Here is a 24,878-nt window from a genome sequence, read left to right on the forward strand (position 1 = left end):
CAAAATATAACCTCAAACATTGTATCTGACCCGGGGAAAATGGTAGAAATTCCAAACTAGTGTCCCTAACATCAGGAGTACATAAGACCTTCTTTTAGGGGAATGAAAGTTAGATCCTGAGCATGGAAATGACCCTTTTAGAAAACGTCTAGTTTCCTGAAACCTAACCTCGTTGTATGCCACAGATGTGTAGTCAGATGTCTGGGCAAAGTGACGGGGACTGGGCTGTCTCCCACAGCCTGGTGTTAGCTGGCTGCCGTGAGATAAGAGAGGCGGAGCAGTTTCTGTCGAGGGTCCTGTTTGCCACAATGCCGGCTCCACTCCCCGCTGAGCGTCTGACACCCCTGCCTCCCTCCTTCAAAGGACGGGGGTGCCAGCTGGCAGGAAAAACCCACAACAGAGACCTGGGTGGAGGGGAATCCCCTACCTGATCAAAGACTTCAAAGACCTTTTTGCCTATAACTAGTGGACCCTTGAACTGTAGTAGTTAGATCGATTTTGGGACTACCAGGGCCCTGCTGACTTCGTCGCGGCCCGGACGCATCGCATCTCATCTAGAAGAGCCCTGCTGACTTCGTCGCGGCTCACACTCTACGAACCGTACCTCCTGTACGCAACGCATCGCATCTTATCTGGAAGAGCCCTGCTGACTCTGTCGCGGCTCACACTCTACGAACCGTACCTCCTGTACGCAACGCATCGCATCTTATCTGTAAGAGCCCTGCTGACGTTGTCGCGGCTCACACTCTACGAACCGTACCTCCTGTACGCAGCGCGGCTCGTGCACTTCGAGCCGGACCTCTGGTACGCATCGTACCAGCATCAGCCCAGCAGTACTTCAACGCGGCTCGTACACTTCGAGCCGGACTTCCAGTATGCATCGTACCAGCATCAGCCCAGCAGTACTTCAACGTGGCTCGTACACTTCGAGCCGGACCTCCGGTACGCATCGTACCAGCATCAGCCCAGCAGTATTTCAACGCAGCTCGTACACTTCTGGTGGGTTGCCAGGTCGGGTTGGCGCGTTTGCGGGCTCCCAGCGGCAGCGTATGCCATCTTTGGTTGGGCTGCCTTCCATCCTAGCCCTGCCCCTCCTCCACCGCTCCGCCCCTACTTAGGAGCCAGGATTCGATCTCCCTTGTGTTTGCTAGTAGCCCGGTGGCAGTGGGCTGGTCGGTAAACGCTTGGAGAGCTCGCTATTATTTCCCTGCACTCCACCCACGCTGACTATGAGCATAGGCGATGTTATGTCTGCACTGTATTTTTATTGTCACTAACTCGTTTTAAAGGTTGTGCAGGTTCTTACCTCTTTCGGGTTTCAGAGGTGGGTTGCCAGGTCAGGTTGGCGCGTTTGCGGGCTCCCAGCGGCAGCGTGCGCCATCTTTGGTTGGGCTGCCTTCCATCCTAGCCCTGCCCCTCCTCCACCGCTCCGCCCCTACTTAATCGAGCAGTATGTGTCAGCGCAGCGGACGAGCGCAGCGGGCGCGACGAAGGCGCGCCGGAGTTGCGCCTGAGCTAAGCCCGTCTGCGCCCGTCCGCGGCCGGACGGGGCTAAGGGCACGAGATACTGCCCGTTTAATTATGTATCCGCCTGCCCTACTATACTCTTATTGGGCCCCTGGAGCTGTCGACCCCTCAGTAATTACTTACCTGAGACAGCTTGGTCTATTCATACCCCCTCCTCACTGTCCCCCCATCATTTCTTCACATTTAGTTTCTTCGCCTACAATGTTTTCTACCACTCCCTTGCCCCCATTAGCCCCTCCTGCCCCATTTTGCAATACCTCAGTTACGCTCCTAAACACTAGGTCTGCGGTCAATCATCAGTACGAGCTATTTGATTACATCGACACTCATGAACCAGACCTCTTATTTCTAACTGAGACCTGGTTCAAGGCTGACTCTCTACCCAACGTTTTAGCAGCACTGCCCCTTCATACTCTGTCATTCGAGCAGACCGGCCAGAGGGCAAACGGGGCGGTGGAGTGGCCTTAATAGCCCGGACTGATTTCAGCTTTCAGACTCTCCCTTCCCCACCTATTCCTGATGTAGACTACCTTGTAGCTCGCTCGACTCTTCATCGGGCACCACTCACTTTTGTTCTAATTTATCGCCCTCCCCAACCTACCCCGTCTTTCCTCCCAAGCATTCAGGCTCTCCTGGCCACCCTGGTGATCAACAACTCATCAGTACTAGTCCTAGGGGACCTAAATTATTGGCCCAATGAACCTGCTGAGAGTTTCCAATCCAAAGAATTCACTGATCTTATGATCTCTCTGAATTTTTTACGGCTTACTCAAAGTTCCACGCACATACACGGTCACATGTTGGATCAAATCTGGGCATTAAATATTCCATCAACATCCCCTACAATATTTCCGTGTTCCTGGTCAGATCACTTTATCATTTCCTTTTCCCTTGCACTGACCGTGATGGCCAAACCCCCACTCCCCAAAAATATATGGGTCAGGAAATGGGGTAAAACGGACATGCCCTCTCTCTGCTCAACTTTGGCCAAAACCAGTCCTGACCTCGCAGACCTTGCCGCTACCTCCCAATTGGCCGTCATTAACAACTGGCTGACCCGGGCGGGTGACGAGTTTGCCCCTCTGAGGCGGCTTACAGTTAAGCGGGCCCATGCAGCCAATCGATGGTTCACTTCAGACCTAAAAGTAAAGAAATTGGCTGCAAGGAGAGCCGAGCGAGCCTGGAGGAAAACTTACAGTTCCGAGCTAAAGACAATCTATCTGTCTGTTCTAAAAACTTATAAAAAGGGCATCCTTGAAGCTAAAACTGATTTCTATACTTGCAGGATAATGGCAGCTGAGTCCTGCTCGAAGGAAATTTTCTCTACGGTCCATGAACTGGCATTATCCAGTAGAACTATGGCTACCATTCCCCCCTCTCAGTCCCTCTGTGACTCGCTCAACGAGTTTTTTATTGACAAAGTGGTCAAAATCAAGCTTAACATTCCCCCACCTTCCCTTACATTTGTCAACCCTTCCCCCCCGCCCACGGTCCCCAAACTCAATTTTATTCCCCTGTTAACTAATGACACACTTCCCCCACTACTTTGTCGAGTTAAATCGGGTTCTCCCCTAGACTTTGCCCCAGCCCATATTCTTAGGGAAATTTATTCAACCTGCCCTATTCCACCTCTGACCCTTCTCAATGACTCGCTAAGGAAGGGAACTGTTCCCAGCTCACATAAATCAGCGGTTGTAATACCCATCATTAAAAAACCTGACGCTGATCCATCCTCCCCCTCCAATTATCGCCCCATTTCCCTTCTGCCTTACTTAGCAAAAGTCCTGGAAACTCATGTCACAACTACTTTAAGCACCCATGTAGAAACTAATCACTGTCTCTCTCCTTGTCAAGCTGGCTTTCGCCCCTTGCACTCCACCGAGAAAGTGGTGATCTCGGTAACGGACGAGCTGCGTGAAGGAATTGACACCAACTTCCCTCAAGCCCTGATCTTACTAGACCTGTCCGCCGCCTTTGATACGGTGGACCATTCCATCCTCCTTAACCGTGTCAGGGCGGCGGGCATAGAAGGCTTGGCCTTCTCGTGGATTGAGTCCTTCCTAACAGGGAGGGCCCAAGCGGTCCACTTGGCCGATTTCACCGCTGTCTCCCGCAAGGTGGAGTGTGGGGTTCCTCAGGGCTCATCACTTTCCCCCCTCCTATTTAATTTATACATTTACCCCCTCATTTTTTCGTTACAGCAGATGGAGGTCACGGTGTTCAACTACGCCGATGACCTCCAGCTAATTTTCAATCTTTCTAATTCCTCTTCATCTGCTCTTAACGTCCGGACAGTTATGACATTTATCCAGGATTGGATGAACTGCAACCACCTCAAACTCAACCCGGACAAGACCGAGTTAGTCCTGACCGGAGGTGGTTGCAGTCCGTGGGCCCCTTCTCATTGGCCCCTGTCACTTGGTGTTCCCCCTCTTCCTGTCCCTAAAGTCAAAACGCTCGGGATTCTCCTAAACTCACAACTTTCCGTCCATTCACATGTTGGATCAGTAGTCTCTGCTTGCTTTTTCTCACTAAGAATAATCAGGAAAGTTTCCCGTTTCTTTTCCTTATCTGCTTTAAAGATCATTGTGCTAGCCATGGTACTATCACGAATTCACTATGGTAACATTATTTACAATGGGGCTCCTGCTTATGCTATTCATCGCTTGCAACTTCTACAGAATCAAGCGGCCCGCTTGATCTACGGCCTACCCAAATACCATCGAGCCACTCCATTGCTCAAAGCATTGCACTGGCTCCCGGTGAGAGAGCGCGCCCTCTTTAAACTTGGCTGCCTCACTTTCCAGGCTAGGTCGGGAACCGCCCCTGAGTTTATATGCTCTGCCATAAAATCCTATCTTCCAGGCCGAGAACTTCGCTCCACCCATATGGCTCTTTTGGCCATTCCTCGCTTTAAGAAACAGAAATCTGGCGGAGCGAAGTTCGCTGTTCTCGCCCCGCTCTTTTGGAATTCCCTTCCTGCTGTCCTTCGTACACCTCCTTCCTATGTACAGTTTCGGAAGGACCTCAAAACCTTTTTATTCGAGCGCGCCTACAATGCCTAGCCTCCCACTGTCGACGGCCACTGCACCACCCAAAGCGCCATGAAACCGCATGGTATAAGTGCGCTCAATAAATGCTTTTAAATTCAAATCGTACCAGCATCAACCCAGCAGTATTTCAACGCGGCTCATACACTTCGAGCCGGACCTCCGGTACGCATCGTACCAGCATCAGCCCAGCAGTATTTCAACGCGGCTCATACACTTCGAGCCGGACCTCTGTTATGCATCGTACCCGCATCAGCCCAGCAGTATTTCAACGCGGCTCGGGCCCTTCGAGCCGAACAGCCCGTACGAAGAGTACCGACATCCCGAAGACCCACAGCAGCTCACCGCGGTTCCCCTGAACCGACTCGTACCCTCGTACGCAACGTAGTAGCTGGGCCCACCTCGGACCCCTCGTTTCGGACTGTGAGTATCCGAGTCGCACCAGCTACTCGAACCCAACCTGCACTGAACCCATTCTAGCTACACCCCCCAGAAAGTCACCCCTACCCTTATAACTTATTGTGGATTTTTTTGGGTTATGTGCCTTGTGATAAATAAATATATAAAGGATACTATATTATCATACACACCCGGTGTGGTGTCCCTTCTGTAGTGTGGCAAGACATTACTGGACACGGTCATAAATGCTTTACACCTGCCCTCGAGGCTTAGTCTGATTGCTTGGTTATACTACTAAGGGGGTAGTCCTCTACCCTAACTAGAGGAGGCAGGTCCCTGCTTGGACAGAAGTAACTACCTCTGCCAACCAGAGACCGGCAAGTCTAACATTGTCTCTGAGACAGGACACCAGCGATGTCACCCATGGACTGCTGGAGGGCACAGAGCAGACTGTGGGTGCCTCTGATGGCATCTAGGTGGTCCCTAATAGGACTGAGGCACTGATCCCATCCAGTTTTGCTTTAAGGCTCTCAAACCCCTACCGCACCTGTCAACGATCTCATGCTGGGCTCCTACCACACTACATTGAAATTGTACCTGTGGATCCTCAGAGTTCAGGTTGATAGCTGTTGTGGTAGGTGGTGCCTGCTGGATGTTTTGTGGGGCATGTGGAGATGCCACAACCCTGCTTTGTCTCCCTGGTTCCAGAGATGGGCTGTCTATGGGGTCAAGAAGCTCTTGGAGAGTGTCCTGGTTGATGGTTGTGAGCTCTTCCTCATCTTCATCATTGAAGAGTGGTACAGGCTGCTGACCAGGAGGTGATGTTCCATCCTCTGCAATGTAAAGGGCAGATACTGTTGCATGTGCATGTTCAATTTTAGCAAGCATTTTAACATTTGACAGTCAGAGTGCATGACCCATTTCATTCTCCAGTGTTACATGGTACACCTGTTACACAAGGTTGATGTAGAAAGTCCATGACTGTTACATTTAGGTTGTTCATTGATTTGAACAGTTGCCATGTATGCCAACAGTGAGGGTCATATTTATAAGCCCCTGCTGCACCTGTTACGTCATCTATTCCGATCTTCCTGTGTTGCTGGTTGTTTCACCTTATTCAAAATGCAGGATTAATCTACTTCATGTGGCTTAACACTTTTTTGTGGATAAGGCACCCTTACATAGTCAAGTTTACGTATGACTGTTGGTCACTAGGTTTTGTGGTGGACATTTGGTTGAAGCGCAATTGATGTTGGCAATGCCACCTATTTCGGAGTGTGGCGTGATGAGGAGGACACTCATGTACTTGAGACAAGAGATTTAGTGAGGTCCACATTGAAGAGACAAGGAGATGTGCTTGGATTGCCTTGATATGAGATTTCACTATGTTTTACAAGGTGGGTAACATACATTGACATAGGTCAATCCCATGAATGGATGTTTATGAGCAGGGAGCAACACCTTCCTGTTCATTAACTATCATTTCCTCTATCCAGACACCCTTGCCCTTTTGTGAAAGGGTGCCTGCGTTGATGCAAGGTAACTTCAATACCCACAGACACAGAAGCAAACATGGGGATGCAAGTTTGATTTGTATTAGTACAGGACCATGTTTTTTCATAAAGGTGAAGCATGATGTTTGCAATTTGAACTTGAACACACATTCACCTTCCTGTGGTTCAGGTACTACAACGTCACTACATACTGGACAACTTTTAATATGTGCCACTGACATCCTTTGTGTAGCATTGTTTTTGTTGTAGGTGTGGAGCATGATGTGAGTCAGCTAAGGCATGTCTGCTGAACACAAGTATGTGTCCAGTGATCCCTCTGTGTGTTGAACACTAAGCTTGCTACACCAGAAAGATGTTGCAATGTGTTAAGCAGTGACACGTATCAAGCAGCACACCAGGAAGTGCCTTTCTTGATTTGATGTTGTGATTTCAGTACATATTCTTGATGCATTCTACTATTTCAAACTTGGTTCTACACTTCCATTGATGACTCCCTCTCCTCTATCCCAGGTCCGGCGGCAGGGGTAGGTTCACTAGCCGCAGCGCCTTTCTACGCTGGACCCACATCGGAGTCCGCATATGCCGCCGGCCACTGCTGCAAGAATTCCTTGATAGCAATACAGGTTACCTTGCTGAAACCGGTTAGGTATGTAGATTCTTCACGTACCCTCTACTGTAGATAGTTCTTTACACAGATCCTGAGGAAGTGCCCTGACCATTATGGCTACCATGGCATGAAACATGTTGATCTCTTTGAGAGTAGGGCTTGCATAACTAGTTACATAAATCACTAGTTTTAATACCCACCTCAACCTAATTTTACTTAGGCTGTTTACCACCATAATAAAAACTCTTTGCTTGTGGACTAACAGTACCTATTTTATATTCACATACCTATCACTCACATCTACACACACTAGGGCCCCTTACCCCCACTGCACCCACCGGCAGGAACGATAGATCCCCACCAAAGAGCCCCATTATTGGGTGCCCGTCAGATATTGCAGCGCCGATCTGACGAGGGGCAGGCTCAAATGATGAAGCATGACACCTAGCTTGCTGGGTGTGTGAGAGCCCTAGTTCCAACAAGGTTTTCCTTTCCCTTTCCCCCTTTACCTGTTTCGACCTGCGTCACTGACAGCCAGGTCTACCTTCTTCCCTTGATATATGACAATACATTGCTCTCTCCCCCTTCTTGTCTTTGTTAGAGGAACTCTGTACCTTTTTGCATTTACTACTTGACGGGGTATGTACATTGGACCTCGTTAAACTTACCCCTACGTCCCTATTTTGTGGATATAAATACATTGCTGACATGGCAATAATTTTGGGCGATACACAGTGTTAAGAAAATTGCCGCTAAGCAACGCTAATTTTGCTTAATGGCAATTCTTGTAACTATATCCCTTATTGTGCCATGGGATTGAGATGTCCTGAAGCAGCTAACAGTGGTGGACAGGCAGCAACCAGTGATGATGTTCTAGTGATTTGGGAGGCAGCATTGAGTTAAATAGGTCTTTTGCTACAGAGGGTTTCTAAGTGGTAGGGGTGATGCAGAAGAGCCCTATAGAGCTGCGGTGCTCTGTTAGAGGGTACTGTGAAGTCCTGAACCTTATAGAAGTACATCGTTTGAGCGGGTATAATTTGTTCTATTAATAATGGTGGAGAGACAAGCAAAACTTGATATACATGACTTTTTTCCCCTATATTCTAGGAGTGGGACGAAGAAGATAGGACTAGAGCTGTGGCTATGCAGGAGCTTCTGGAATGATAGGAGGAGATGATGGGTGTTCTTGAGGTGAAATCAACCTGTAAATGGTTGAGAAGTCAGTGACAGTGGCTGGTAGCAACGCAGACAAGACTGGGCAAGTTTAAGGTTCACAATGAAATGGAGCAGTGCAGCGCCAGAAGCTGAGACATTTAAAAAATGCAGGGATGCTCTACATTTACAAGAATATGGTGCACCCCTGAGCTCTACCCTGAGCCGGTGCACAAACAGCAGCAATGACAGGTGTTACAATGGTGAAACGAGTAGAAATACTTTTATTAATATTTCGTTTTTGCTTTTTCTGTTTTTTTGCTGCATTCTGCAGCACACATAGAAAGAGCAACATTCCTTTAATGACTGTTTATGTGAAGAAAGGGATATCTTCATGCACATAAACAATCACCCTTGCAACACAGGCACCCTTGCACTGTGTTGCAGTGGTGCCTGTGTTGACGCTAGGCAGATAACTTTAGCATCAGAGCTAGGGAAAACAGAGGGGTGCGCCTTACTTTTGTAAATACGTTGCATCCCTGTGTTTTGGAAAAGTCAGAGCATGGCGCTACCAAATTTGGCACAGCTCCACCATTTCCTTGTAAATATACACCACTGTTTCAGCTATGCAAACAGAGCCGCTTGCTAAGAGTTGTCAAAACTAGCAGTCATGCCCAAGGATAAAGTTGTTGGTCTTTTGATGATTTGAGTGATGTTGCAACACACACATCCCAGTGCTGCTACTGTTACTCCAGCAAGTGAGAAGCACAAGAAGGGGGACAGGTTTATTCAAGCTTGAAGGACAAATAGTTCCTATTGTGCATAAAACATTATCTCAGTTTCCTAGAAACTTTTTCAACAATAGCTGACGAAGACCTCTCTGCGCTAGCACTTCGTGCAAATGCAGTGGAGGAAGGAGAACAAGAAGGCGAAATGTCAGAACTGCCCTTACTTTAAAAAGAAGTCACAGCCGGACCTCTGTTATGCATCGTACCCGCATCAGCCCAGCAGTATTTCAACGCGGCTCGGGCCCTTCGAGCCGAACAGCCCGTACGAAGAGTACCGACATCCCGAAGACCCACAGCAGCTCACCGCGGTTCCCCTGAACCGACTCGTACCCTCGTACGCAACGTAGTAGCTGGGCCCACCTCGGACCCCTCGTTTCGGACTGTGAGTATCCGAGTCGCACCAGCTACTCGAACCCAACCTGCACTGAACCCATTCTAGCTACACCCCCCAGAAAGTCACCCCTACCCTTATAACTTATTGTGGATTTTTTTGGGTTATGTGCCTTGTGATAAATAAATATATAAAGGATACTATATTATCATACACACCCGGTGTGGTGTCCCTTCTGTAGTGTGGCAAGACATTACTGGACACGGTCATAAATGCTTTACACCTGCCCTCGAGGCTTAGTCTGATTGCTTGGTTATACTACTAAGGGGGTAGTCCTCTACCCTAACTAGAGGAGGCAGGTCCCTGCTTGGACAGAAGTAACTACCTCTGCCAACCAGAGACCGGCAAGTCTAACATTGTCTCTGAGACAGGACACCAGCGATGTCACCCATGGACTGCTGGAGGGCACAGAGCAGACTGTGGGTGCCTCTGATGGCATCTAGGTGGTCCCTAATAGGACTGAGGCACTGATCCCATCCAGTTTTGCTTTAAGGCTCTCAAACCCCTACCGCACCTGTCAACGATCTCATGCTGGGCTCCTACCACACTACATTGAAATTGTACCTGTGGATCCTCAGAGTTCAGGTTGATAGCTGTTGTGGTAGGTGGTGCCTGCTGGATGTTTTGTGGGGCATGTGGAGATGCCACAACCCTGCTTTGTCTCCCTGGTTCCAGAGATGGGCTGTCTATGGGGTCAAGAAGCTCTTGGAGAGTGTCCTGGTTGATGGTTGTGAGCTCTTCCTCATCTTCATCATTGAAGAGTGGTACAGGCTGCTGACCAGGAGGTGATGTTCCATCCTCTGCAATGTAAAGGGCAGATACTGTTGCATGTGCATGTTCAATTTTAGCAAGCATTTTAACATTTGACAGTCAGAGTGCATGACCCATTTCATTCTCCAGTGTTACATGGTACACCTGTTACACAAGGTTGATGTAGAAAGTCCATGACTGTTACATTTAGGTTGTTCATTGATTTGAACAGTTGCCATGTATGCCAACAGTGAGGGTCATATTTATAAGCCCCTGCTGCACCTGTTACGTCATCTATTCCGATCTTCCTGTGTTGCTGGTTGTTTCACCTTATTCAAAATGCAGGATTAATCTACTTCATGTGGCTTAACACTTTTTTGTGGATAAGGCACCCTTACATAGTCAAGTTTACGTATGACTGTTGGTCACTAGGTTTTGTGGTGGACATTTGGTTGAAGCGCAATTGATGTTGGCAATGCCACCTATTTCGGAGTGTGGCGTGATGAGGAGGACACTCATGTACTTGAGACAAGAGATTTAGTGAGGTCCACATTGAAGAGACAAGGAGATGTGCTTGGATTGCCTTGATATGAGATTTCACTATGTTTTACAAGGTGGGTAACATACATTGACATAGGTCAATCCCATGAATGGATGTTTATGAGCAGGGAGCAACACCTTCCTGTTCATTAACTATCATTTCCTCTATCCAGACACCCTTGCCCTTTTGTGAAAGGGTGCCTGCGTTGATGCAAGGTAACTTCAATACCCACAGACACAGAAGCAAACATGGGGATGCAAGTTTGATTTGTATTAGTACAGGACCATGTTTTTTCATAAAGGTGAAGCATGATGTTTGCAATTTGAACTTGAACACACATTCACCTTCCTGTGGTTCAGGTACTACAACGTCACTACATACTGGACAACTTTTAATATGTGCCACTGACATCCTTTGTGTAGCATTGTTTTTGTTGTAGGTGTGGAGCATGATGTGAGTCAGCTAAGGCATGTCTGCTGAACACAAGTATGTGTCCAGTGATCCCTCTGTGTGTTGAACACTAAGCTTGCTACACCAGAAAGATGTTGCAATGTGTTAAGCAGTGACACGTATCAAGCAGCACACCAGGAAGTGCCTTTCTTGATTTGATGTTGTGATTTCAGTACATATTCTTGATGCATTCTACTATTTCAAACTTGGTTCTACACTTCCATTGATGACTCCCTCTCCTCTATCCCAGGTCCGGCGGCAGGGGTAGGTTCACTAGCCGCAGCGCCTTTCTAAGCTGGACCCACATCGGAGTCCGCATATGCCGCCGGCCACTGCTGCAAGAATTCCTTGATAGCAATACAGGTTACCTTGCTGAAACCGGTTAGGTATGTAGATTCTTCACGTACCCTCTACTGTAGATAGTTCTTTACACAGATCCTGAGGAAGTGCCCTGACCATTATGGCTACCATGGCATGAAACATGTTGATCTCTTTGAGAGTAGGGCTTGCATAACTAGTTACATAAATCACTAGTTTTAATACCCACCTCAACCTAATTTTACTTAGGCTGTTTACCACCATAATAAAAACTCTTTGCTTGTGGACTAACAGTACCTATTTTATATTCACATACCTATCACTCACATCTACACACACTAGGGCCCCTTACCCCCACTGCACCCACCGGCAGGAACGATAGATCCCCACCAAAGAGCCCCATTATTGGGTGCCCGTCAGATATTGCAGCGCCGATCTGACGAGGGGCAGGCTCAAATGATGAAGCATGACACCTAGCTTGCTGGGTGTGTGAGAGCCCTAGTTCCAACAAGGTTTTCCTTTCCCTTTCCCCCTTTACCTGTTTCGACCTGCGTCACTGACAGCCAGGTCTACCTTCTTCCCTTGATATATGACAATACATTGCTCTCTCCCCCTTCTTGTCTTTGTTAGAGGAACTCTGTACCTTTTTGCATTTACTACTTGACGGGGTATGTACATTGGACCTCGTTAAACTTACCCCTACGTCCCTATTTTGTGGATATAAATACATTGCTGACATGGCAATAATTTTGGGCGATACACAGTGTTAAGAAAATTGCCGCTAAGCAACGCTAATTTTGCTTAATGGCAATTCTTGTAACTATATCCCTTATTGTGCCATGGGATTGAGATGTCCTGAAGCAGCTAACAGTGGTGGACAGGCAGCAACCAGTGATGATGTTCTAGTGATTTGGGAGGCAGCATTGAGTTAAATAGGTCCTTTGCTACAGAGGGTTTCTAAGTGGTAGGGGTGATGCAGAAGAGCCCTATAGAGCTGCGGTGCTCTGTTAGAGGGTACTGTGAAGTCCTGAACCTTATAGAAGTACATCGTTTGAGCGGGTATAATTTGTTCTATTAATAATGGTGGAGAGACAAGCAAAACTTGATATACATGACTTTTTTCCCCTATATTCTAGGAGTGGGACGAAGAAGATAGGACTAGAGCTGTGGCTATGCAGGAGCTTCTGGAATGATAGGAGGAGATGATGGGTGTTCTTGAGGTGAAATCAACCTGTAAATGGTTGAGAAGTCAGTGACAGTGGCTGGTAGCAACGCAGACAAGACTGGGCAAGTTTAAGGTTCACAATGAAATGGAGCAGTGCAGCGCCAGAAGCTGAGACATTTAAAAAATGCAGGGATGCTCTACATTTACAAGAATATGGTGCACCCCTGAGCTCTACCCTGAGCCGGTGCACAAACAGCAGCAATGACAGGTGTTACAATGGTGAAACGAGTAGAAATACTTTTATTAATATTTCGTTTTTGCTTTTTCTGTTTTTTTGCTGCATTCTGCAGCACACATAGAAAGAGCAACATTCCTTTAATGACTGTTTATGTGAAGAAAGGGATATCTTCATGCACATAAACAATCACCCTTGCAACACAGGCACCCTTGCACTGTGTTGCAGTGGTGCCTGTGTTGACGCTAGGCAGATAACTTTAGCATCAGAGCTAGGGAAAACAGAGGGGTGCGCCTTACTTTTGTAAATACGTTGCATCCCTGTGTTTTGGAAAAGTCAGAGCATGGCGCTACCAAATTTGGCACAGCTCCACCATTTCCTTGTAAATATACACCACTGTTTCAGCTATGCAAACAGAGCCGCTTGCTAAGAGTTGTCAAAACTAGCAGTCATGCCCAAGGATAAAGTTGTTGGTCTTTTGATGATTTGAGTGATGTTGCAACACACACATCCCAGTGCTGCTACTGTTACTCCAGCAAGTGAGAAGCACAAGAAGGGGGACAGGTTTATTCAAGCTTGAAGGACAAATAGTTCCTATTGTGCATAAAACATTATCTCAGTTTCCTAGAAACTTTTTCAACAATAGCTGACGAAGACCTCTCTGCGCTAGCACTTCGTGCAAATGCAGTGGAGGAAGGAGAACAAGAAGGCGAAATGTCAGAACTGCCCTTACTTTAAAAAGAAGTCACAGCTAGGGCTGGGACAGTAACATTTGTGATTGAGGCACATGAATCATATAGAACTGAGGTATTCTAATTATGGGTTAAGTTCCCACAAGCAGATGCATGCACAAATATTCATTCTTACACTGTCCATGTGAGGACATTGAAGTTTCGCTCACTTACCAGGAGCACATAAACTGGTTTAAAGGCGTCCTCCCACACACAAAAGATAAAGTGAGACTCAATCCACTTGGTAGAGAGGGAGAGACTTGGCCAGTCCTAGCAGCTTACACACCTCATCCAGACATTAACACAATGCTGGAAGGAGACTCATCTGCTACACAAAGACATAATAAAACTTTATAGAAACCTGACACAGTTTGTTATGAGAGCACTTATACTTCAGCCAACAAGGGCTCCACCAGCAGGACAAATTAAGGGGTCTACAACTAAAATAACTCCAAAAACACTACATGCAGTTATAGGTAAAATGCCCAGTAGACATGAGCAAATGCCAGTCTGGATAGCTCGGAAAATCACACAATTGGAGGCAGTGTTTCCACAGACAAGCCCTCAAGAAAAACACAGAATGCTAACGATCTGCTTGCAAATGTGGATAGCTCCCTAGATAGAGGATTGTACCTCTTGGGGTTCACCTACCCGCTATCCAACACTTTCCCTACTGTTGCACTCACTGGAGTGGGAATAGTAATTTTTATCCTCCCGCTATCCAACACTTTCCCTACTGTTACAGTTGGTGGAGTGGGAATAGTAAAGTATTTCCACATGCTATACACCACTTTCCCTACTGTTGTACTTGCTGGAGTGGGAATAGTAATTTTTACACTTCCGCTATCCAACACTTTCCCGACTGTTACACTTGGTGGTGTGGGAATAGTAAAGTATTCCTGCTCGGTATCCAACACTTTCTCTACTGTTGCAGTCTCTGGAGTGGGAATAGTAATTTTTACCCACCCGCTATCCATCCTCAGATGGAAGCACATTTCTTGTAAGCTCTGAAGAAGTTAATAAACGAAACGCGTCAGGCAAAAAAGTGATTTGCATTTATTTCTGCTTGCAGGCGGATGCTGCCGTACCAGTGATTCAAGGAACAGGTTGAGCCTTACGCAGCTGCTCGAGTGCCTTCCAAACTGCGTGTGTCAACCAGGAGCTTGATGTTTTGGCGGCTACACGGCCATCGGAAGGGCACCACCCCGCGAACATTGGGGGCCATGAGGCTTGGTATTTACCTACCTGATCATGGGGCAACTGCGCAGAATTGAGGACAGTGACGCTTGTGGGGGCTCATCCAGAGCTTACAAGAAATGTGCTTCCATCTGAGGATTAATTTCGGACACTCCATTTCCCAGAAATCCCCACAGTTCCATTCGGACAGACCATCTGGGCGTGGCAGATGTTTAATAGACATTAAAAGCGATGGGGGAGTGTTCATCATGGTATTGCCTTTGAAGAAGTGAATAAACGAAACGCGTCAGGCAAAAAAGGGATTTACATTTATTTCTGCTTGCAGGCGAATGCTGCCCGTACCAGTGATTCAAGGAACAGGTTGAGCCTTACGCAGCTGCTCGAGTGCCTTCCAAACTGCGTGTGTCAACCAGGAGCTTGATGTTTTGGCGGCTACACGGCCGTCGGATGGGCACCACCCCGCGAACATTGGGGGCCATGATGCTTGGTATTTACCTACCTGATCATGGGGCAACTGTGCTGGATTGAGGACAGTGACGCTTGTGGGGGCTCATCCAGAGCTTACAAGAAATGTGCTTCCATCTGAGGATTAATTTCGGACACTCCATTTCCCAGAAATCCCCACAGTTCCATTCGGACAGCCCATCTGGGCGTGGCAGATGTTAAATAGACATTAAAAGCGATGGGGGAGTGTTCATCATGGTATTGCCTTTGAAGAAGTGAATAAACGAAACACGTCAGGCAAAAAAGTGATTTGCATTTATTTCTGCTTGCAGGCGGATGCTGCCCGTACCAGTGATTCAAGGAACAGGTTGAGCCTTATGCAACTGCTCGAGTGCCTTCCAAACTGCGTGTGTCAACCAGGAGCTTGATGTTTTGGCGGGTACACGGCCGTTGGAAGGGCACCACCCCGCGAACATTGGGGGCCATGAGGCTTGGTATTTACCTACCTGATCATGGGGCAACTGCGCTGGATTGAGGACAGTGACGCTTGTGGGGGCTCATTCAGAGCTTACAAGAAATGTGCTTCCATCTGAGGATTAATTTCGGACACTCCATTTCCCAGAAATCCCCACAGTTCCATTCGGACAGCCCATCTGGGCGTGACAGATGTTAAATAGACATTAAAAGCGATGGGGGAGTGTTCATCATGGTATTGCCTTTGAAGAAGTGAATAAACGAAACACGTCAGGCAAAAAAGTGATTTGCATTTATTTCTGCTTGCAGGCGGATGCTGCCCGTACCAGTGATTCAAGGAACAGGTTGAGCCTTACGCAGCTGCTCGAGTGCCTTCCAAACTGCGTGTGTCAACCAGGAGCTTGATGTTTTGGCGGCTACACGGCCGTCGGATGGGCACCACCCCGCGAACATTGGGGGCCATGAGGCTTGGTATTTACCTACCTGATCATGGGGCAACTGCGCTGGATTGAGGACAGTGACGCTTGTGGGGGCTCATCCAGAGCTTACAAGAAATTTGCTTCCATCTGAGGATTAATTTCGGACACTCCAGTTCCCAGAAATCCCCACAGTTCCATTCGGACAGCCCATCTGGGCGTGGCAGATGTTAAATAGACATTAAAAGCGATGGGGGAGTGTTCATCATGGTATTGCCTTTGAAGAAGTGAATAAACGAAACACGTCAGGCAAAAAAGTGATTTGCATTTATTTCTGCTTGCAGGCGGATGCTGCCCGTACCAGTGATTCAAGGAACAGGTTGAGCCTTACGCAGCTGCTCCAGTGCCTTCCAAACTGCGTAAGTCAACCAGGAGCTTGATGTTTTGGCGGCTACACGGCCGTCGGAAGGGCAGCACCCCGCGAACATTGGGGGCCATGAGGCTTGTTATTTACCTACCTGATCATGGGGCAACTGCGCTGGATTGAGGACAGTGACGCTTGTGGGGGCTCATCCAGAGCTTACAAGAAATGTGCTTCCATCTGAGGATTAATTTCGGACACTCCATTTCCCAGAAATCCCCACAGTTCCATTCGGACAGCCCATCTGGGCGTGGCAGATGTTAAATAGACATTAAAAGCGATGGGGGAGTGTTCATCATGGTATTGCCTTTGAAGAAGTGAATAAACGAAACGCGTCAGGCAAAAAAGTGATTTGCATTTATTCCTGCTTGCAGGCGGATGCTGCCCGTACCAGTGATTCAAGGAACAGGTTGAGCCTTACGCAGCTGCTCGAGTGCCTTCCAAACTGCGTGTGTCAACCAGGAGCTTGATGTTTTGGCGGCTACACGGCCGTCGGAAGGGCACCACCCCGTGAACATTGGGGGCCATGAGGCTTGGTATTTACCTACCTGATCATGGGGCAACTGCGCTGGATTGAGGACAGTGACGCTTGTGGGGGCTCATCCAGAGCTTACAAGAAATGTGCTTCCATCTGAGGATTCATTTCAGACACTCCATTTCCCAGAAATCCCCACAGTTCCATTCGGACAGCCCATCTGGGCGTGGCAGATGTTAAATAGACATTAAAAGCGATGGGGGAGTGTTCATCATGGTTTTGCCTTTGAAGAAGTGAATAAACGAAACGCGTCAGGCAAAAAAGTGATTTGCATTTATTTCTGCTTGCAGGCGGATGCTGCCCGTACCAGTGATTCAAGGAACAGGTTGAGCCTTACGCAGCTGCTCGAGTGCCTTCCAAACTGCGTGTGTCAACCAGGAGCTTGATGTTTTGGCGGCTACACGGCCGTCGGAAGGGCACCACCCCGCGAACATTGGGGGCCATGAGGCTTGGTATTTACCTACCTGATCATGGGGCAACTGCGCTGGATTGAGGACAGTGACGCTTGTGGGGGCTCATCCAGAGCTTACAAGAAATGTGCTTCCATCTGAGGATTAATTTCAGACACTCCATTTCCCAGAAATCCCCATAGTTCCATTCGGACAGCCCATCTGGGCGTGGCAGATGTTAAATAGACATTAAAAGCGATGAGGGAGTGTTCATCATGGTATTGCCTTTGAAGAAGTGAATAAACGAAACGCGTCATGCAAAAAAGTGATTTGCATTTATTTCTGCTTGCAGGCGGATGCTGCCCGTACCAGTGATTCAAGGAACAGGTTGAGCCTTACGCAGCTGCTCGAGTGCCTTCCAAACTGCGTGTGTCAACCAGGAGCTTGATATATATATATATATATATATATATATATATATATATATATATATATACATAAAAATGTTATATTATTTTTGAGATATTACAAAAATCTATATTTTTGTACAACTATATTTTTAACAATGATATTTTGCTTTCAATATTTTGGTACTTACCTTTATGGAGATAGGAAGTCGATATTTTGACCATTGATATTTTGGCGACGATATTCTGGTACCTCGATATTTTGACTCACGATAGTATGTTAGTGATCCAGTACACCTGTTTAAGACCATAGGTTCTGGACTGTTAAGCACCTTTCAGATAGTCTTTGGAGTGATTCCAGTTTTCATAAACTAAGTATTCTGAAGCATTTTTGTAGGGCTTCCGCTAATACTGCTACTGGTAGTCGGAATCCTGATTTAAATTTGTCTGCTAGGCAATGGACGTCACAGTCACCAAGGAAATTGAAAAAAACACTCTTGGAGTGATGTAACAGTGATCTCATGGTACTCCATTTTGGCACCCCTTGACTTTGAGAGCTAAAGGAGTCTTGGTTCCTATCATTTTAACCAGTCTGGATTGACAGTGCTTTGCCTGTCCTCCGCTCCTTGTTCTCCAGCTAAGAATGAGTGTTGGACCTCTGTCTAACACTTTCATCAGTTGCACCCCCGGACGTGGATGCATTGCTTGACCCGCTATTGGCCCACGTTCTGCAGTGTTCCCAGCATATTCCAATGTTGATGTTGGCATTCTGGTGAGCCACCATGGGATGCTTCAGCTCCTGTTGGATCGGATCCTCTAGCTCCTGTTGGATCGGATACTTCCTCTACTTTAGGTACACATGCTTTGGATATTACAAATGCTTCCCCTGCATCAGCTATGGAAACTGAGGAAGATCATCTTTGCTCAATTGACCTGATCTGTGAGGTGTTAGAGGGAATGTTGTGTCTCCCACACAGGACACATAAACATTTGGCTCTCCGTGTGCTGGGAACAATTCAACCTTTTTCTAAAACAACCGAAATTGGAATTTTAAACAACATTTTTCTTTTCTATATTAGTATTGAACTCCATAGCTTTCAGATATCCACAGTGGCTTGGACTATATATGAAATATTTTAAAGGGCTTGTAGAGTTTATTTTTTTGTGATTTTTTGAATGTTTTGAAGGTTTTTATTTAATTTTTAACAATGTATTATGCTTGATAAGAAGGACATTCCCTTTTTAGTATGTCATCCGGTCAGATGAGGAGTGGGTGTTATGTTTCATAGGGTACCCCAATATAGGCCTGAGTAGTCACCTAACTCTTTTCCTACATTTACCATACCATTACACTCCATAACAGGTTTTGCTATTGACCTTTTACTTAGATAAGCGCTGCATAAAATGTTGTGTGGGTTTCCCCAATAACTAGCCTTATTAATTATGCATGAAGATTCTCCAAATCACAGCAGGATTATCATCTTCTGCATAATGACTATGTATAAGGGTCATCCTTTCCGTCATCCTCGGCTGACAAATTCACAGCAAGGTAGAGTCACCTGAGGGTACCTTTTGGGTATATATACACCATATCTTTGCTAGGGCAGGCAGAGCAGAAAGACTTCCATGCTGACACGCTGACGCAAGATGCTGAGGTTCCTGCACACAGAAACTCCAGCTCGCAGTGGTCTGACGTCGCTCGCGGGGTGTACATCTCGAGAACATGACGTGGTCCCACAGTCTTTCACTTCAGGTAATGTGGTTGACTTTAACCTAGGGGGATTCTTGGCTCTACACCTGCATACATGCTAGATACACAGAGGTTCATCTAGTTAGAGTTGCATTGTAGGATCACACATTATAATTGTTGTGCATTTTTATACCTGGCTGTATTCATTGGTTTAGCACTATGGTAGGAATCTACCATCCATTTACCCTATTGGTGCTTGTAATCATTTATATCTGTCTCTGTCTTATGGTTGTTTCAGCACACCTATTTTACCCTAGAATGATGGTGGGTCAATAAATGCTTATTGAAAACGTCCCCACACTTTATTCTGTGCTTCTCTCCGAGACAAAGTGAGCATGAGCGACTGAGCAAAAATACTGTACTGTTTCCACGATCCCTGATGGGACATGGGTGTCATGTTTGATAGGTGCCAAGAACTATTCTCTCCTTGGTAGGAGGAGTTTATAGTGGCACTGTGAGCTAGCTGGTATATAGGTGAACATACCCGGTGGGGGGCTCTAGAATCAATCTGGACACCAATCCCACAGTTTATGTTGTCTAAACATTCAGATCCATCCTATATAGGTTTATAGGAACTACACGACAAATCGCAAACCTGGAAATGCGTCTGAATATTATGCCTCCCAGGGGAGGCGTAGGAAGGCACAACGAGGAGAAATGTATTCATTTCTCCTCGTTTTTTTCCCTCTTTCTATGCGTGCTGCATTCTGCAGCACACACAGAACGAGGAAATTCCCCCTGGTGATTGTTTTTGTGAAGGAAGCTGTCCCTTCCTGCATGTAAACAATCATCATAAAATGTATGTTTTGCAAGTTCTGCGTGTGCTAATGCAGGACACATAGATGTTGAAAAATGCCATTTTAGACTTTCTTGTAAATGAGGCCTCAGGTTTTTTGGTAACCACTGATTAAGAAAAATTTGTTGAAACTTAATTGGCCAGTGAGGTGGTTGCATTATTAGCTAGACGCTTAGGCCAAACTAATGTAGAGGCAATGTTAAAGGTCTACAAGGTGAAATGTGTGTCACTGGCCAGTTATGGCTGACAGATTTGGGGTTATATATCGTATCCCCAGCTACAGGTGGTTGAAAAATATTTTCTTAGGGACCTTCTCAAAGTTACTGCAAGCGTCCCCTCGGAAATGTTGCATGAGGAAGTGGACATTGGTTACATAACAAACTGGATTGCCTTTCATGCCCTGATCTTCTGGCTATCAGCATGGCTGAAAGAAGATCTCTCGCTTAATAGTCTCATAATACATGATTGTATGGTGTTGGAAGGAGCGGTGAGTATCTCTTGGCTGCCTATATAAAGCTTGCTTTTAAGTCTTTAAGTCGACCGGAGCTCTAATCCTGAAGGGATAGTCAAGAAGCACATTCACTGGGTAAAACAGGCTTTTTTTGAAAGGGCGGCTACAGCACAAGAAGCCTTAGCCCTTCATAAGCTTTCCTTCCGACAATTCATTATGATCCAGACAGTGCAGGGTATTGAACCTTATCTGCATTGGGAAATGTCTTCATATCATAGGAGACTCATGACTTACTTCAGGTATAACAATATGTACCCTTGTTCTTGTGATCATGTGTTCCTCCCTGATACTTCCTATATTGTTATGATATGTCCTAGATTTAATTTGCTGCGCCATAAATTAGCCCGGCCTCTTCTGTTGAATTAGAATTTTATTCAATTGCAGCCAGCTTTTCACTTTCACCAGATGTTAAAAACACCCGCTATTTGTTACTATTTAGCCCGGTTTTTTATCAGGGGTTATTAATGGTCACTGAAAATGAATTATACACGGCTGGTTTGTAACAGGATAGTTGTTTTTTCAATTGATGAGTTGATCTATTTTTTATTCTTTGTGTTTTTATTAACCCTGGGCATAATTCACAGAGTTGCACTAAGTGGAGCTAAGCAAAGTGCAAAAAAAACTCCGTCGCACTACGCCGAGCTCCGCAAGCGGCAGAGTGCGGTAGAAAATGCCATTCGCGGTGATTTCACAGTGCCGGATGCTTGTCCGCACTGTGCAATCATTGCGAACAGCACCATGCACAGCGCAAGCTTACATTTTCTGCCGCTCAAGTAGATTTTTACTCGAGCGACAGCTTTCACAACACGGATGGGCAGTTTCTCAACGCGAGCGCTCTCGAGCATAGACGACCACTCGCAATGAGATACCTGACCCCCCGCGTTGATAAATCGCAGCGGGTGGTTTATTTTCCACACTTGCGCTCGCCAATTTGATGTTGGTGATCATGAACGAGGAAAAATCTCACCGGGAGGTAGATTTTCCTCGCTCGCGCTCACCAACTTGACGTTGGTGAACGCGAGTTAGGAAAAACAATCCACTCCATTGTGAAGAGGAGTTTTTTGGAACTCCGCGTAACGCGAAGTTGGGAAACTCTGCAAACTCCATGAGCAGAGTGGAGTTCACCGCCCAGGGTTAGTTTTTATCTTTAAGTCGATTTTATGTATATATTGAATTGGATTTTAGGAGATGTGGGATACCTCTTATTGATATTGCACAATGTATTTTCTCTGTACTTTTATGATTTGAAAGAAAATCAAATAAAATGATAACTAACTAAGTACAATCCCTGTAGCTCTTGATTCTCACTGGTAGTGCTGGTGAGCAGGCACAGGCTTCTCAGAGAGATAGTGTATGACTATGCAAACGTAGAACTCAAATCACCCAGCAGTGTAACATCTGTTTGTCTAACCCATTGCTTTACATGGATAAGAAAAGTACTTTAATAGACACACCTAAAATGGTATACCACTGCAGGTATAATCATATACACTGTCACTTGGACTACTACACCTTGGGCCATCATCCTCCCCTTCCCTCTTTCCCAGGAGTCCACCTTCTTGTGAATCTAGACAGTTCCCCATTAGATTAGTTTTGGGAGACATGAACCAAGGCTCAGGTACAGGTCCCGCAGTTCAATTATGTCTGTGCTCGGTTCACTATGGTCTCCATTATGCAGTCTCACCAAAATGCAGGTCTCAGGGTGTTTGGGAATCATGCGTCTCTGATCTCGTCTGCCTCTGGGATAGGACTCTGTGGTTGCAGGAGGGCCCTCGATCTGGGAAGGCTGCTGCGGAATACACAGCCCAAGCTGCAGCCATGAGTTCAGGTAATGGCCATTAGTGTGGACTTATATCAGGCATCGGACTGCTTCTGGGTCATTCAGCATTAAATAGCAGGTGGGCAGCCACTTACAGAAGCAGACTGGCAGGTGTTGGATGCACTTTGTAAATGCAGCAGTGGTGACCACAATGGGCACTAGTCTTGGCTACGGTGGCAATTTCCACCATCTGCATATTTTTTGACTTCAGTGCAACATCTTTGACATAAATGTTGGTGGCTACAATTACCATGGGCCCAGCTCTTGATTTAGGCAGCAAAGTAAACTGTGATTGTACTTATTGCATAGCGCCGAGGGCAGCTACCAGCCCATGATTCCCTCTTGGAACCGCACTTCTAGAGAGACTGCACTCACACTCTTCTGACTTGCAGATCGCTCTCCACATTCTCTTTTCTCCTGGTAGACCCTCTACAACGGGGTCAGATTGGTAAGGTGGGCACTCGGGCAATGGCTGATGGGCTGGTATTGAAGTTCCAGCTGTGGGCTGCTTTATTTTCATCCTGGGGGGGCGATTTGGGCTGTGTCTGGTGTGTTCAGATGTCGCCGGCAGCCCAGTGGGGCCCTGAGTAACCTTTCTGAATGCAGATGGGTGTCCATTACCTCCCTTTTATCAATGGGCAGAGGTGTCACTCGCATTCTCTCGCTGGGACAGCCAATTAACGTGCGCATACTGAGAGGGGGCAGGAGGCCTGAGTGGAAGTGGCCTCACTTGTATTTAGGTGTTTATAAAACTTTGCCAAAGCAGTGTTTTGAGGAAAGGCAAAATGCAAATGTGGGCCACTTTTTTTTAGCGTGCCCGGGCCAATTTCTATTCCCAATCCCACCCTGCTCTACACTAGGGTCTGATGGTGTCTGACACTCCCTGGACAGTCACACCTTCTGCAGGTCTAAGAGGTTCTTTTCCTCTTTCAGCAGGAAGGCTGGCTTCCAGGCACTTCCAGTTAAAAGTATAGCTCTTCCAGCAAGCAGAGGCTCCAGGTGATGTTCCCTTTCCTCTGGGAAGCTGACTGTCCGATAAACAACAGCTCTAGTTGTGCAACAGCCCTCAGAGTATGCTGCAGAATACTTTCTTCTGTGGTGAAAGAACTAGGAACTGGGTCAACAAGGATGTAAGTAGCTTCCAATTTTATTCAGTGGAGCAGATAGGGAATGTGTATTCTCCGTCAGCAATCTAAAAATGGGTTTGGGACAGTTCAGCTGTCAAGTGTCCTTGCTAGGCTGTTCTCGAGACACAGCTTTTATGTAGAGTGATGGTCCTCTCAGCAGGGTATTCTCCAGGCTGGAGTGTCCACAACAGACGCATAAAGAGGCATGAACAATTCTGCAACTGGCTTTTCACCAGCCACACTGAACAGTGATCAGACTGAAGCTGAAAGGCCTGTCTCACCTAAAAGATCCCGTTCAACATGAATACCAGAGAAAAGAATCCCGCCGCACCACCTACCAAATGATACTACCACAGGAGGACTAATCAGCAGCTCCACTCACCAGGAGCACTTACATGAATTTTCAATCTGGTTCTGAGTTGAAATGCTATATTATGAATTTGTAAGTGTTCTATTGGAGCTGTACATTGTTCTTGGTGGATGGAGGCTAGAGCTCCTTTTATCCACAATAAACTACAACTTATAAACAGGAGACTCTTATTTATATATGGGACTAAATGAATTGCCACTCTACTCTTTCTCTTTTTTCAAGAAGCTAAAACAAATATTCTTCACTTAGCTGAAGCAGTGAAATAAGATTCTCTCAAAGTGCAGAGGCTGTTTTCAGTGCTGCCATCTGAATTCAATACTTCCTGTTGGGCGAAGTCAGAAGAGATAGTCGAGAACGAGCTTGCCAAAGAGAGGTGGCGCTGGGTCCATGTAAGCTATCTCCAACTGCTATGCGGGGAGGGTTCTCCCTACCTCTTACTTCCCAGAGTGGAGTGGAGAAAGAGGGAGTACAGCGGCTGAAGTCGGCTGTCATGGAGTGTGCTCCCGAGTTCCCCGCAGAAGTGGCCCACCTAGGGTCGGGTGCAGCTTGCAGGGTTTTCCCAGCATGCTCCACTCTCTGCTCGCCTGATCCTTTCAATTCTCAC

General features: G+C 46.7%; 1 long non-coding RNA gene across 3 annotated transcripts in view; it reads right to left on the reverse strand.

Moving 5' to 3' along the window:
- Positions 1-3,026: 3,026 nt before the first annotated feature.
- Positions 3,027-24,878, reverse strand: part of LOC146830283 (uncharacterized) — a 174,582-nt gene continuing 152,730 nt past the window's right edge. For all 3 annotated transcript variants that reach the window (XR_014961410.1, XR_014961408.1, XR_014961409.1), the window contains 2 exons: positions 9,993-10,228; positions 3,027-5,809 (listed from right to left, as the gene is read on the reverse strand). This is a non-coding gene — a long non-coding RNA (uncharacterized LOC146830283). The remainder of the gene's footprint in view (positions 5,810-9,992; positions 10,229-24,878) is intronic.

The sequence above is a fragment of the Triturus cristatus genome, chromosome 5_1, assembly GCF_964204655.1.
Source record: "Triturus cristatus chromosome 5_1, aTriCri1.1, whole genome shotgun sequence".
NCBI lineage: Eukaryota > Metazoa > Chordata > Amphibia > Caudata > Salamandridae > Triturus > Triturus cristatus.